This window comes from Galeopterus variegatus, unplaced genomic scaffold, assembly GCF_000696425.1.
Source record: "Galeopterus variegatus unplaced genomic scaffold, G_variegatus-3.0.2 Scaffold1191, whole genome shotgun sequence".
NCBI lineage: Eukaryota > Metazoa > Chordata > Mammalia > Dermoptera > Cynocephalidae > Galeopterus > Galeopterus variegatus.
The window spans coordinates 86,186-101,762 of NW_007727302.1; the positions used below are offsets into that span (position 1 = coordinate 86,186).

The 15,577-nt window shown below is 42.6% G+C and overlaps 1 protein-coding gene across 1 annotated transcript in view; it reads left to right on the forward strand.

Annotated features, from left to right (window-relative positions):
• Window positions 1-15,577, forward strand: part of LOC103592652 (secretion-regulating guanine nucleotide exchange factor-like) — a gene marked incomplete at its 5' end in the record, with an annotated part of 221,382 nt that overhangs the window by 67,501 nt on the left and 138,304 nt on the right. The window lies entirely within an intron of this gene.

Consider the following 15,577-nt stretch of genomic DNA (forward strand, 5'->3'; position numbering starts at 1 on the left):
GTAAGTTTTACAGAGCCATTCTCACAAAGCTTATAGTTTATGGATGATACGATAAGGGTATGCAATACCAGATGGTGGTGTATGTTGGTGTGGGCACCTAATGCAACCCTGGAGCTCAGAGAAGGCATCCTAGAAAAGGTGAATTTTAGAAGTCTGCCAGGAGGCAACTCTCAGTGATGACTCACAGAGGGCAGCCCTTATCCCTCCCTAAGTGAGGAATGGAGCATGTCATAGCCCACTCAGTAGGTGCTCAAAGTAATCTTCTTGCCCATCTCCCCCACCACAGTAAGAGTAGGCTTATTTAAGAAGGATAGCAAAGATAATCAGGAGACCTGTCATCTTGCTCCTTTAGGTTTTGTATAGGATTTGGAGATTTTGAAGATTGATTTTTGGAGGTAGAGTCTATGAGGGTACTTCAAAAAGTTCGTGGAAAAATGGAATTAAAAGATAATAAGAATCCATGAACTTTATGAAGATCCCCTCATAGCTGCAGCTCATGGCTTACAGAGAATTTTATAGTCATATGTCCATTTGAGATTTCTATCAGTGCTGGTTGGTGAAATCAGGTGGTCAAAAATACTCCCTGATGATGTATGTAGTTATTGTGTGATTTTGAAACCATAAGGTAGAAGGGGAGCCTTTATCAGGTGCAATAAGTTTTGGGAGCTGGGCTTTGAGGGTTATAAATTACATTTTTAGTGTTCTGAGGATAAAAAATGAGCCCTGTGACATTGAAAGCTCTTCAGAAAGAGGCTCCTTTCCAAATTTTTGATGACCTGCACAGTCATCAAGCCTAAGATCCCACTCCCCTCTCCCTCCTTTTCCTCTCATTCCTCCTGTCCTCTCCATTGCTGGTGAAACAGGCAATTGAGATATAGCCCTTGCGTAGTGGGTGATGTGGCCATATAAACACAGGTAAATAATTCTACAGTGTGCAGTAGAATCCCACGTCAGGATTAGTGATAACAGAGGAGCAAGTGATGACTTCTCATCTGGAAAGTGTGGGGAATGGTCAGGGAGGCTGCCTGCCCGTCATTGTAGAGTCAGGACTAGAACCCAGAGCTTAGGATGGTTCTCTGCTTGTCTCAAAGCCTCACTGGCTGAATGAAACTTTCTCAGCTGGATGGTGACCAAGCCAGAAACTGGTTGTCAAACTAGGGCTAGGGCTCACCGACCCCTCAAGACTGTTCTACAGACTGGATCACAAACCCTTCACATGCAAGTCCACGAGCTACGTAATAGGAAAAGATCCTGGAAGCTGTGGGTAAAAAGTTAATAGGCTTTATTCAGAGCTAGGAGCAGCCACCCTAGTGGCCTCCAGGAACATCCCGAGAAGCTCCGTGTATCAGAGCCATTAGTCCTTTATACTTAGGTCTACAACCCAGGACACCTGGGTACCCACATGCAATTACATTAGATAGTAACCAAGGAACACCTGGGCACATGTGGATTTTTTTATATCAAATGCTTGGCAAGATTCTGAACATCTGAGGGGCCCTGACCATTTTCCTATATTTTCCCTACACTGGTCTCCCTGGATTTGGAAGAAGGGGGCTCCACCACTAGGTTTGTTTAGTCTGTGCTGCTTTCACTCTGTGCCTCTCCCCTTCTTCCCTTTGTGCTCCACGGGGCTGACTCTGTGTGGGTCTGTGACCCCAGAGGTCTTGGCCCTCTCGCACCTCTTCCCTGTTGTCTAGGTCCAGACAGTGTTCATTTGAGTATGGTCTTGTCTGTGGTATTCCAACTGAAACTGAAGTTCTGCTGACAAGGACCAGTCAGGAGACAGGTGAGGCTGGGAGAAATGCTGTGGTTTCAGAGGTGACCTCTTTGCTGATTTTAGAGCTCTTGTTCATGCCTGCTGGCAGCATGCCGGTACAGAAGGAACTTTGGATTCACTAATGCTTGGTTCATGGTTAGACTTCCATGCATAATTAGTATCTTTTAAGTCATTTTATTTAAAGACTTCAAATTTAGAGACTAAGTACTTGAGAGCCATTTTATGGATCACAGCTGAGTCTAAAAGGATCTTGCAGCATTTCTTTCTGGCCCTTACTACTGGCCAGCTGCTTCTGATCACATTCAGTAAAGTCCTGTGACAGCCTCATTCTTCTTCTAGCTTCTTGCAGATGTCATGCTCCAAGTTGGCCTCGGTCTTTGTGAGAAGTTCTAGAACAGTGTTTCTCAAACTTCAGTGTGCCTACAAATCATTTGGGGATCCTGTTAAAATGCAAATTCAGATTCTGTAGGTCTGAATCAGTAGGTGTACTTTACGTTTCTAACAAGTTCCCAGGTGATGCTGATGCTGTGGTCTGAGAACCGCCCTTAGAGTAACGAGGAAATGCCAGATGTCAGGCATAGAAGGGAATTTAGAAATGGATCACCAAATCTAAGCCTGTAACTTTACAAAGAAGTATATAGAGATCCAGAGAAGGAGAGTGACTTGCCTGAAGTCACACAGCAAATTAGTAGAAGAGACTGGGACTAAACCTTAGGTCATCACTTTCCTTTTGTGTTCTATGTATACTTTTCCTCTGGTGATCTGGAAATGTAAAGCAGTAGAATTAAGGCTTCCTGCTTGCATTATCAGGCTTAAAGCAGCCTCACAGAACCAAAATCTGATATATTGTAATCTAAACCCACCTGGAGCCTTTCTCTCTCTGTTTTTAGTGAGACGTTTTATGTGCTAACCTCATGATGTTGAGCAGAGCCTTCCTGACACCAGGTTTAGTGTTCGGTAGTGCTTATTGAACAGGTCTTGAGTCTCTTCTACACTGGATAAGGGGAACTGGGTGGTGTCAAAAGGTGTGAAATGGCCCAAACTGAGTCTTTAGATTGGACTAACTCTCAGATTCCAGGAGCAAAAGGTAGGTCTGGGACACTGAACCAGCCATCAGGCGTCAGAACTCGTGTAGCACTTTGGCTCTTAGAATATAAGTAACAAAGAGACATACAGGGAATGGGGTAGAAAGATTTGACCCAGGGACCCTGTCAAGGGCTTGGAGTTGTGGGAATAACAAAGTAGCCAGAGGACATGGCAACAGACAATAGTTTATCCATCAAGGAGGACCTGTGAATTGGGGAGGAGTTAGGAGCTGACAGTTTGCAGTGATCTAGACAAGTGAGGAAACTTTTCATTCTGTAAATATTTGTTGCACACCTACCACCTGCCAAATGCTGAGCTGTGCGCTGGAGGATATGGAGATGAATTCCTAGAGCTCTGGTCTCAGGAGCTTCCCAGGTGGATTCTGCATCAAGACAATATCTTGTAGTAATAGCAAGGCAGGATGCTGGGTCGTGATGGAATGGTTTATTAGAGTTCATTAAAGTTCAGATAGAGGAAACAATTTAGAGTCATATTTGCTGGACCTCTGGCACGAAGCAGGGCATGGACTTATCTGGAACAGGTCAGATGCCCAGTGATGAAAACCAAGGAACAAGATCAGGGCAGGATGGTGGCACACGGGGCTTTCTTTGCTGCTAATCTCAGATAGTTTAAACCTTTGCTGATTGAAGACAGGGCTGGGCTGGGCTGGGGGTGAGCCTGCTGTAAAGGTCATCTGATGTGGATGTAGAGTCTGACACTCTGATACTGAAAGGACATAGTCATGCAGGCTTACCAGCTACCTGCCTACCCTCCCCACCTCTGGCCCTGTTTATGAGAATCATTTTGTTCTGTAGTTTTAGAGAGTGAGGTTCTGGAAGCTTCTCAGGATTAGGCCCTCTGGAGCAGCAAAGGTGGCAAGAGGCTCCTGTTCTCATCATCATCAAGAGGGCCTCCTAGGGTGGAGATGTCATTAGGTGTCTCTTGGTGGAGGCAAGTGACTAATGCCCCAATTGGGAAAAAACTGGGTGAATGGGAGCTTGGCTTGAGACCATAGACCAGCCTTCATTTGAAACTGACATCTAATGACTGAGCTGGAACAGGTGCAGTGTTAAAGGGGAACAATGCTGAGCACCTAGCAGGCCCTCAGTAAATATTTGTTGACCAAGTAGACATTAGCAAAATGCGTCATAGTCTACAAGACACTTCTAAATGTATTCTCTCTCCCAGACTCTGTGAGAGATGCATTATACCCGTTTGATAATGAGGCAGCTGAGGCTCAAGATGTTACATACTTTGCCCAAGATTGCACAGCTGGTAAATGGTAGAGCTGACACTAGAACTGACACTAGAACTCAGGTCTTTTGGGTCTCATTCTAATATTCTATTTTTGAAGACACTTTTGAAAATGTGGACAGGTGCTGCCCAGGTTCTTGCTATTGTACATTTGACTTTTGGTACTTATTAAATAGATATTGTTTTTTAATACAAAACATTTTTTTTTAAAAAGGAATTGTGCCTCTCTGTGTTTGTTTTTACCAAATTGAGCCCTTGGGTCTCTTTGTTTTTAATAAGGAAGAAACACTGGGGTCTGGAACAGCTGAACCAAGCACTATTGCTGCCTACTCATTAGCTGTTTCTGTCTAATTAGATTGAAACCAAAGAAGGAAGCAGCAAAGGCAACCATTTTGTGTTTGGTGGGAATAGTCATGTATAGCATTGATCCTTGCCTTTCTTCCTTCCTTTTCGTTGCCCTCTGGAAGACCATTAGAATGCATCTCCTTTCACAGGACAGTAGTGTATTTCTTTTGCCATGAGTGAGTGAGTGAGTAAGAGAAAGAGAGAGAGAGTGTTTGTGTGTGTGACAGACAGACTTCTGGGACCTTAAAGACTTGTACTTGTGAGTTAATGTATCTTTTTCTTGGTGTTCAGTCATGTAGGGCAAAGAAGCTATTGTTTTTTCTTTAAGAACAAATTAAATACAAAGGCATTTCTCTGAAATACTCAGAGGACCTTGGGTTCCTGTAAATGACTTGAAAAAAAAAAAAAAAGTATACCTGAAAGGTTTTGTCACTGGAACTTGGGCCCCCAGTTTGCATGTTAGAGGAAGAGTGCTGCCCCCAATCGCAGACCTGTTGTAGGTTGTTTTGATCAATCATCAGTGGTGACTGACCTCTGAGCCTGCTCACTTTGTTCAAAACCTTCAGCTGGAATTTTTCATATTTATGTTCCTTTATTGTTGCACAAATTGTAAGGCAGCAAACGTGGAGAGAAAGTGGTTTATTATAACTCATAGACCCATAGTTTATATGAAGGGGCCTTGGGGTATGCTAAGGACCAGTTGCAGTTTTTCTGAGACTCAGTTACTGCCTAGCTCCTTGAGCTGGCTAGCTTCATTTTCCACTTCCCTCTACCCCACCTCCATTCCCTTCTCCTTGACCCGGACCAACCCCCCTCACTGTCCTGTGTTTGTCCCCAGTCTCACCTCCTTTTTCCACCCTGCACATAGCCACCAGAGTGCCCGTGCCATTCATTCTCTTGCTCAAAACCCTGCAGCGGCTCTTCAGCGTCTCCCAGAAGAAATCCATTCTTTGTGGCAGAGCGTGCAGGGAATTTTTGGCTCTTACTGATCGTTTCACCTTTGTGTCGACACCATTCCTTTGTACAGACTCTGTTTGTAGCCAGACTTGTATGTAGGTCCTGAACACCCCAGGTTCTCTTTCCTGCCTCTGTGCCTTTGCACATGCTCTTTTCTTTGGACCAGTTTTAGTTCTTTATATTTTTGTTCAAGTGTTACCTACTCTGTAAAATTTTCTGTATATGCCAAGGCAAAATTTGGTGCTTTCTCTCCTTTCTGCCCTCATACTAATTTTTTGGACCAGTTTTAGTTCTTTATATTTTTGTTCAAGTGTTACCTACTCTGTAAAATTTTCTATATATGCCAAGGCAAAATTTGGTGCTTTCTCTCCTTTCTGCCCTCATACTAATTTAGATGTACTCCTGCTGTATTATTTATTACATAATTCTGTAAGCATTTGTTTGAATGTTTCTCTCTTTTGTCCCAAATTCATTTACTAGCTAACAATGGTGAGTACTGACTCTCAACCAGGCACTGGGCTAAATAATAGCTTCTCATACATTCCCCCATTTCCTCCTCCTAAGGTGTAAAGATTATTACTATATCCACTCTACAGACTAGGAAATTGAGGCTTAGACAGTTTAAGTGGCTTAGCAAACCTGGTAATTATTAGACCTTGGATTTGTGCCAGGCACTATGCTAGATGCTGTAGACATAAAGTCCAATATGTTATAGTCTCTTCCCTCAAGGAGCTTGTGGTCAAGTAGGTGAGACAAGTAAGTCAGAGTGTCAGCCCAGGATGCTGAGTACAGTGATGAGGTGTTCAGGATGCTGTGGTAGCAGTGGGGTGGGGACTAACTCATCCCAAGGAAGGACGGGGAATGTGTGCACACCCACTTCTGCATCCCCAGCACTCAGCACTGTGTTAAATTGTTTTCTCCTGTGACCAAGACTCAAAATCTCAGTCATCTTTTGCCTCACTCTCTATATTCTCATCAGTCCATCCACATCACCTTCCTTTCCAGTGAGTCTGCACTCTATAAAGCCTGCTCCCAGCATATGAGGAATGTGTATAAAAGTATGAAGGTTTCCAGAGTACCAGGAGTCTCTGGAGATTGCCTGTGCTCAGCTCATTTCTCATTGCCTAGGCTTCCTGGAGCGTTTCCATCCTAGGAAATTTCTTCTTGGCCTCAGGATAGAATGTCTAAGAAAATGTCTCAAGATTGGGCCTTCTGGCACCATGTCCCTCTCACCTCATCAGCTCTGGCCAGATTCTGCTGTGTGCTGGATCCTGTTCTGTGCTGCTTGCAGAGCCAAGAGCACTGAGGCATGGTCTCTGCTCTCTAGGGTCTCACAATCCAGTAGCCCAAGCCAGACGATGGGCAGAAGCCTAGCTAGACCTGGAGGTTGATCCCTGGGCCTATGATAGGGCTGGACCAATAGATGGGAATTGGCTGATGAGGGGAGAAGAGGGTGGCAGGGACAGGGAAACAGGCAGACCTTATAGATGGGTAAGCTAGAAAGGAGTGCAAGCTGAGGTATAACCAGATGGGGTGGGACTGTCAGAGGTCAGAGTAATGAGAGATGTGAAAGGCCTGGCCCTGGGATCATTGCCTGAATTTCTTCCTGTTAGGGTAACCAGCAGGTGGAAGTTAGTGTCAAACCAGGCAGAGACTCTAAAGAATAACGGTTTTGATCTAAAATCAAAAGAGATGTACCCAGTGCCCAGATAGGAAACTATTCTAATTTTTCAGGGACACAAAGAAAATGAGTCAAGGGAGCAGGGAACAAAATGTAATGAGCCCCTTTTGTGTGCATTGTGCCTGGTGCATGGTATGTTATTTAATTTTTACAACAACTCCATGGATCTACATTCATAGATGGGAAAACTGAGACTGAAAATAATTCAGCTAGTAAACAGGAGATTAGTATTTGAAGTCATTATGATTCCAAACCTTCATTTCAGCATACTGCTTGTTCCCAAGGGCTGAGGAATATCCCCAGGCAAGACAGTAGAGTAAACTCCTAACTACCACACAGGAAGCCCAAAACTGACCAGTACGAAAATACCAACCAAAGAGCAAAAAGTTGTTAATGAGATCTTTGCCAGCCTGGCAAACACCTAGAAAAGACAATGTTTTCTGCAAAAAGTCAAGCTCTTTTTACTTTATACCTAGAAAAAAACAATGTTTTCTTCAAAGAGTCAGGCTCTTTTTACTTTCTCTTCCCTGCTCTGAGCATGACTGTCTCTTCCTAGGGTTCTTCAAAAGCTCTGGGTAACCAGTGACCCCGAGATCTCTGAAAGACCTTTCTACCTTCCCCTGTCTGTTGATGCCTTGATGAATAACCCCAAGACAATTTAGGCTGGCCCTCCAGAGCCCTCTCTGTGAGTACGTGTGATCTGTCTTACTGCCAGAGCTCATTTGGACTCCTTCAGTTCTACCTTCCCCTGTCTGTTGATGCCTTGATGAATAACCCCAAGACAATTTAGGCTGGCCCGCCAGAGCCCTCTCTGTGAGTACGTGTGATCTGTCTTACTGCCAGAGCTCATTTGGACTCCTTCAGTAATTGAAGGCCAATGTTAAATGTTTCACAGTTTGTCCTTCGTGGACAGGAGTGATTTTGTGTGTGTAAAGTGATATGCCCCATCTGCCAAGGACACTCTGTTTCCTGAAGTGCATCTGATTCAGCACATTCAGATGTTGCCACTGGTAGGTTAGATTTTGTCAGGTCTTCTTTTAAAGAGAGCTTTCCTATCTCATCTTTGAGACCATAAGGTTGGTGGCTGGGGCTGAAGATCACCTTACAGGGAATTTGAATAAGGGTGTGTGGACCACAGGGACACACTCACCCACTGTGCTGAGGAGCCGGCGTATTTTGTTACTTTAACAGCAAAAAAGAAGGGCAATGCAGGTCTAATACCATCTGTTTACCTTGCATCGGTCATTCTAGGCTTGTTCAAATTGCAATTTTCCCAAATCAGGTGCTCTTTCTTGCTTCCAAGGCTTTGCATGCGTTGTTCTCTCTGTCTCTCTCTCACCTTTCTCCACACTCTGCTGACTGCTACTTTTCCTGTCTAGTTTAGGTCTTGCTCTCCCTGGGGTAAAGGTTCTTTCTTTGCACCCCTACACCCCTCTCTGTCTGCCTCTCTCTTAGCACTCATCCCCCTTTGTGGGAGTTCTCCATTTACTTGCCTTTCCCCTGTGGACTGAGAACTCTTTGGGGATGAGGGCATCATGGAATGTATGAACAAAAGAACAAAGTGAGGTAGTTTGTAAATTCTGCTGCTGGAAAATAACAGTAATAATTAAAGAAGAAAATCAACATTTGCTGAGAACCTATTATGTCCCAGGCACTGGACTAGGTATTTTACATGTGCTATCTCATTTAACTTTTAAAACAGCCTTGGACTGTGGATGTTAGAGGTTGTATGAAGAAGTCAAGCTTCCTGCAGTCTTTTATTGTTATCCTTCTGTTTTTGGACTGACTCATCATAAATGACCTGCTTTATAATTTAATAATGAATACTTTTGAAACTTAAAAAAATGCTTTCTTTAAATTTTGCAATTTCACAGTTTAGCACTGAGTACAATAATGTATCAGATGACTGTCAAAATGCAGAACCAACTCTTTTGCTGGAAATAATTACACTTTGCCAAACCCGTTTATTTTAAGCAGCTCCAGCGTATTAGTGTGCTGCACTGTAAATGTGAGCCTTGTGATGTATGGATTATGTGGGGGGATCAGAGTGGCAATTAAACCAAGTGCAGATCCACTGGATGGGTGGTAAAAAGGGAAATAGAACATGTCCCTTTGTTAAATACATTTCCCTGAAGATAAGTTCATAATTTGACAATCAAAGCACCTGGAAAAATTAAGAGCTGCTTCACTGGAGAAGCTGGCCTGATTCTTCAAACTTGCACTCAGAAAATGAAGCTGTTGGTTCTCTTGGTGATTCTGTGGTCACAGTGCCTGTTTCTCAGGCTGCAGGCAGTTCAGGACCTGCACACATGGACTTGACTCCAGCCAGGGCAAGTCCAATGTCTTGTGCGGAATGGTTGCTGTTGGCTCTAATCTCACATCATTGCCTCCCAGATAGGCCACTGTCCCTTCATACTTGGTTTGTCTAAAGGGAGACTTAGCCAGGTAGAGTGGAAGTTGTAGTTGGACAGGTCTGTGTTTGAACTTAGGCTCCCACCACTGGCTAACAACTGTGTCAAGGCAAGTTGCATTCCCTATCTGAGCCTCAGTTTTCTCCTCTAAAAAGGAGATAATTCATTGAAAAATTATTTATTGAGTGTCCATTATGTGCCAGCCACTCTTCAAGGCATTTGGGAAATAGACAGAAATCCCTGCCTTTATAGAATTTACATTTTAGTGAGTGGAAGCAGACATTAAACATAGACTAATAAAGAAGAAAGTTGTATGTTAGAAGATAATAAGTATAATAAAAAGAAGAAAAAAGAGAGAGCAGGGTAATGGGTTTTGGGCATTCTGGAGGGTTGCTGGGGGAAGTGTAGGTTGCAGTTTTTAATAGGTCTCATTGAGAAAGTGACAAAGATGTGGAGTTGGTGAGGGAATTAGCCATGCAGATATCTGGGGAAGAAATATCACAATGCAAAAGCCGTGAAGTGGGAGCACGCCTGGCATGTTCAAGAAGTTACAAGGAAGCTGGCATGACTCAAGCAGAGTGAGCATGGGGGCGATTATGAGAAGATGAGGTCAGAAAAGTAATGGTGATGATGTCCCTAGGGTTGTGAGGACTGAATGAAGTCATATCCATAAAGCACCTTGCTCTTCCATTCAACTTCCCATTTTTCCAACAGCACTGTTACCCTTACAGTTATCCAGGCTCTAAACTTCAGTGAGACTTTCATGTGTCCCTTCTCTTTGCCCCCATTGCAAGCATTTGCTGTGTCGCATAGCTGTGTCTCTCTCTTCTGTCCCTTTTTACTCATTCCCACTGCCCTTAACCTAGGTGGTGGCTTCTTACCTATCAGATCACATAGCCTCCCAACCATTAGATCTGCTGCCTCCATCACTGCCCCTCCCCTTACCACCTGTCTTTCCAGGTCATGCTGTCTCTCTTCGGCTCATAACCCCTCATCTGTTCATTAATGTACTCATTCATTTCTTCGTTCATACATTCAGCATCTTCTGAGCATCTATTAAGGCTCATAGACATTTGAATTCCATCTAATGGAGGAAACAGACTGAAACATAATTGTAATAACAATTCAGAAATGTTTGTTTTTACCCTAGCTTGTTTCAAAAAGGATTTGGGGTTCAACGATTTTTTATGTTATATGGTGAGTAATTTGAAGCGGCTCTCTATAGTAAAATTCTGCTCTCCCAACCTGGCATTTAGAGTCTTCCCTGCTTAAGCATAGACTTGCCTTTCTAGTTTCATCTCCTGCATCCAAGTGAACCTTTCGCTTCAACCACGGGGATAACTTGCAATTCCCTGCTTAAGCATAGACTTGCCTTTCTAGTTTCATCTCCTGCATCCAAGTGAACCTTTCACTTCAAGGGGATAACTTGCAGTTCTATAACTGACCTTCTCTTTCACACCTCCATGCTTTTGTGCACACTTTTCCCTTTTCCTTCTTTTTCTGCCAGTTTTGCCTAATCCATGTTCTTCTTATCCTTCCAGACTCAGCTTTAGATAGCACCTCCTTGGGAAGTCTTCCCTAATCCCCAGGTCCTAAGTGATTTCTCCCTTCTCTGAATTTTCATAGCATTTCTCTTTTGTCAGTCACCACTTTCCATCTTGGATTTTAGGTAGGAGTGTGTGTATGTGTCTGTTCCTACACTCTTTCCCTTACTAAATTATGAATTCCTCAAGGCATGGATCATTTCCACCTTTTATCACCCATAGCACCTGGCATAACACCTTTTTCATAGGAAGCACTCAATAAATCTTTGAGTTAGGGAATGAGTGGATGCTTCTCATGCCATAACATTTGGGAAGGGATTTGCCTTGGAAATGATTTCTCTTATACTATATGAATGAAGTACTAAGAAGTTCCTGGAGCCCACATGTATTGACCATGCAGAAAGTTGCTGCTGTCTGGTACTGTAACTGAGAATGTATTTTCTGGTAGAAGCCATGTTGTAAATAGTTTTTACAAGGGGTTTCATTGCTAGTTCCAAACATCTGACTGAGGAACACACTTTTGGAGGCTTACTCATTCATAAGTTGGGGACTGCCTCTTTTTTGAAGTGCTGCATTTGTACCAGTAGGCACGTGGTGTCTGCTTTAGCCATAATATCAAACGCTACTCACAGGCAACATCGGTGAAGAAAGAAATACAGACTTTGGGTCACACAGAGAAGACTGCCTCTACCACTTCTTAGTTGTGTGAACTTCAGCAAATTACTTTACTGATTTGAGCCTCGATTTTCTAATCTGTAAAATAGGAATAAAGCCTACCGTTAGGCTTAATGAGGATGAACAAGATGAACTGTGTAAAGGACAGTGCCTATTTACTTTTGTCACTTAAAACAATAGTCAGTTTAGTTGCCTTTGTATCTCTGAAGTTCCTGTGGATTAGGGCAGTGCTTCTCAAGTGATACTGTGCATCTGAATCACCTGGGAACTTTATTAAAATATAGAATCTGATTGAGCAGGTCTGTGATAGGGCCTTAGATTCTGCGTTTCTAACATTCCCATGCTGCTTATCCAGGGACCATACTTTGAGTAGCAAGATGTTACGGCAATTGTTCTCAAACTATAGCTTGATTCCAAATCACCAGGAAAGCTTGTTAAAATAAAATGTATTTTGGGGCCCCACCTCTGATGATATACTTATTCAGCAGGTCTGAGGTGGGACCTGAGAATTTGCATTTCTAATAATTTCTCAGGTAATGCTGATGCTGCTGATTCAGGAACCACAGTTTGAGAACTAGTGTGCTGGGGATAACAGATGAAGTTAAATAGAAAAAAAGAGGTAAATGATGGTAATTGTTCCACTCCAAGATATTTGTATCCTCTGTTTTTTTAAATTGTAGATGTTCATACAGTAACTATTATGGGACCAGGTTCTGTGGTGTCTTATTCATAATTAAATAACAACAACAATCAACACTTACTGAACACTTATTATGTGCGAGGAGCTTTATATAGATCCACTTAATTCTGATAATAATCCTGTGAAATGAATACTGTGGTTTTCTAGCTTGGTGTTTCCCACACTAACCAGTTGGAAGAATCACCTGGTATGCTTGCTGAAAATATAGATTTCTAGATCTCTTCCTCAATTCTTTTTTTTTTTTTTTTTTTAAAGATGACAGGCAAGGGGATCTTAACCCTTGACTTGGTGTTGTCAGCACCACGCTCTACCAAGTGAGCTAACCGGTCATCCATATAAAGGGATCCAAACCCGTGGCCTTGGTGTTATCAGCACCACACTCTCCCAAGTGAGCCACGGGCCGGCCCTTCTCTACCTCAGTTCTAATTTGGTGGAGCCCAGTGCCCCCAGGTGATTCATATGATTAGGTAAAGCTGGAAATCTCTGTTTTAGTTAATCAGATACTCTGCTTCTCTTTCATCTATGCCCAACACAAAGTGCCAATTTCAAAGAAATAACATACCACTGTAACATTTTTGACACTCAAAGTTGCACTCAGCCAAGTTTTTTTTGGATGATTCAGAAAGCCTTTCAGGATCTCCAGATGCCTCAGGGTCTTCATTTTGAACATCCTTGGACTGTAGAGGTGTAGAAAGGCCAGGTGATAGAGCATTCTATTTATTAGAAAGCCAAGGAAGCCCATGCTTAACAGTTCGGCTTTTTTGAACATTTTATTTGGAATGTTACTCTAGGAAATTGGCCCTTATTGCATCCGGATGGATTCTACGATTCCAAAGAGTTTTAAGAAAAATGAAAAGAAAATGTTTTATTTGCTTCTCTTCCGGCCACAGTTTGCCCACAGCAAGGCCAGTGTGGCCAACAACTTGCTTGGAGCATACCCCATCACCATGTCAGCAATCCTAGCCCCTGCTGCTCTTCCTTACCTGTCCAGGGCCTTCAGCTCCTCTGCTTTTCCGGCCACTGGCTTCTTTGCATAGCCCTTCCTCTTTAGCCTGGGTTTGTTGTTCCATATTTCACTGGAACTGTGGCTAAGGATGGAAATGGGAAAAAGTTCAGAGTTGTATTTATAGTTGGAAATTCACCAACCCCTTGCATGGTCTGGGAGGTTCAGTCTACCTGCACTGATGAGGGTGGTGGAATGGGGCAGCAAAGTGTAGTGAGGGTGAGGTCATCTGTTAACCACATTTGAGCCATCAGAACAGTGTTCTGAGACCAAAGAAAATTGAAGTTTTCTTTAGTTCTCCTTATACTAATCTGAATTACTTCTTGGGCCAGTTAATAGCCCTCAGAATAGTTTTCTGATGCTCATGAGAAAAGTGTTTCAGTTCAATGGGATGAGCACTGGACCAGGAGTTAGGAGAGCTGGGGACACAGGTTAGCTCTTCCTTTGATTTTTTTTCTGTGTTCTTGGCCAGTTAGGTAGTTATCTTCAAACTGGGGAGGTTGGGCTTGGTGATCTCAGGATCAGCTTGTGTAGGGAAAATATAGGAAAATGATCAGGACCCCTCAGACGTTCAGAATCTTGCCGAGCATTTGATGTAAATATGCACGTGCGTCCAGGTGTTCCTTGGCTATAGTCTGATGTAGATGCGCATGGGTGCCCAGGTGTCCTGGGCTATCGGACTTAAGTGTAAAAGATGAGTGGCTCTGATCCACAGTGTCTCCCGCCCCCGGGATGCCCCTGGGGGGGCCACAGGGAGGCTGCCACCGCTGCTGCTGGATCTGCTGTAAGCCGCCACCGCCATTGTCGAGGAAGCTGAGGACTGAGCTTGTGTCATCTACCAGTGGCTCCCAGGACCTTTCCCAATTACCTAGCGTGGACCTGCATGTGAGGGGTCTGGTGACCCAGCCAGGCATGTGAGGGGTCTGTGACCAGTCTGTACAACGGGTTTGAAGGGTCTGTGAGCCTGAGCCGTAGCAATACAATTGGCTGTGTCGGCAAGAGTCCAACAGTAACCCCAGCTAGACAATTAGAGTAGCAATGGCCCTAACCCTACAGCTTGATATTCTGTGATCTTGTGATGACCTAGTTCCAGGAAATTTGCCATCACAATAGCTTGTCCCAAAATGCAGTCAGGCTCTGAAACTGGTGGTATTGGTGGTATAGTTGTGAGCATAGCTGCCTTCCAAAATGTAATCAAATTCACCCACTTGGTCAGAATCTATTGATCATCTTTTGTATTTCAAGTACTGCCCTGGGCACTATGGGGGATACAACTAAGAAAAAGGGACATTGATCCTTTCACTCATTCATTCTTTCTTTTATTTATACAACAAGCATCTATTTATTGAGCACATATTATGTACCAAGCACTATGCAAAAAACCGCGAGAGATATAAACATGATTTAGACTCAGGTTTTATTGTCAGGAAATGTGCTATCTAAAAGGTAGGTAATATTGCAATAAGTAAAGCTGTTCCGAATCACCGTCTCTAAAAGAGGACCTCTCCTTTATTCTCCATCCCTTTACCCTGCTTTTAATAGCACTTAACATCTGACCTTGTATTATTTGTTTAGTATCTCCCCATCAGAATGTAAGCTCCATGAGAGCAGGGGCTTTGTTTTGATCCTTGTTATATTCCGGTGCCTAGAATAGGGCCTTACACAAAATAAACACTCAGTAAAATATTTTAAAAATAAAATATCTATAAAAGAAGCTAGAAATTGTGTTGCAAAAGAAATTTAGATAGTGTTATGTAAGCTCAGTGAGGGGAGAGATCTCTTCATTGTCTCTTTAGGACAATGTTTTTTTTTTTTTTTTTTTTTTTTTTAGGAAATTTTTTTTTTTTTTTTTTTTAGGAAATTTTTTTTTTTTTTTTTTTTAGGAAATTTTTTTTTTTTTTTTTTTTAGGAAATTTTTTTTTTTTTTTTTTTTAGGAAATTTTTTTTTTTTTTTTTTTTAGGAAATTTTTTTTTTTTTTTTTTTTAGGAAATTTTTTTTTTTTTTTTTTTTAGGAAATTTTTTTTTTTTTTTTTTTTTTTTTTTTACCTCTGATTGCACATTAGAAACACCTTGGGAACCTTTAAAAAATATCAGTTGTGTGGATTCTACTCCAAATTGATTAAATCAGGATCTCTGAGGGTGA